Raw genomic sequence first — 411 nt, 5'->3', positions numbered from 1 at the left:
AGAACTCTAAGCAAAATGAAGATACAACTCAATCTCTTAGGTGGTACGACACCTCGAGATTCCCAATGTTACAACGATTTTTCACAACAAAACTATAGAGTAAACTTAAGCAATTACAAAGCTCATATTTAACAAATAAGACTTTACTCTAAACACCTAACACAAATCTCATGCAATATGACAATGTATTAGTTGAAAAACAGAATTTACAGAATGCAAAAACTTCACAAAAGCATCGATGAATGCATGAAGATGTGAGATGAAATGATGAGTAATATATCATGAAATGCCACTCAATCCTAAAGCATAGAATTCTCTTCTTTCTAAACTCACAAATGCAATATCAACTAGATGCAACATTTATCACGAAATATGCTCTAACTCTCTAAAAAATGCAACATGCAAGATATG

The sequence above is a fragment of the Lupinus angustifolius genome, chromosome LG19 (genome assembly GCF_001865875.1).
Source record: "Lupinus angustifolius cultivar Tanjil chromosome LG19, LupAngTanjil_v1.0, whole genome shotgun sequence".
Classification (NCBI taxonomy): domain Eukaryota; kingdom Viridiplantae; phylum Streptophyta; class Magnoliopsida; order Fabales; family Fabaceae; genus Lupinus; species Lupinus angustifolius.
Note: the sequence above shows the minus strand (reverse complement) of the source record.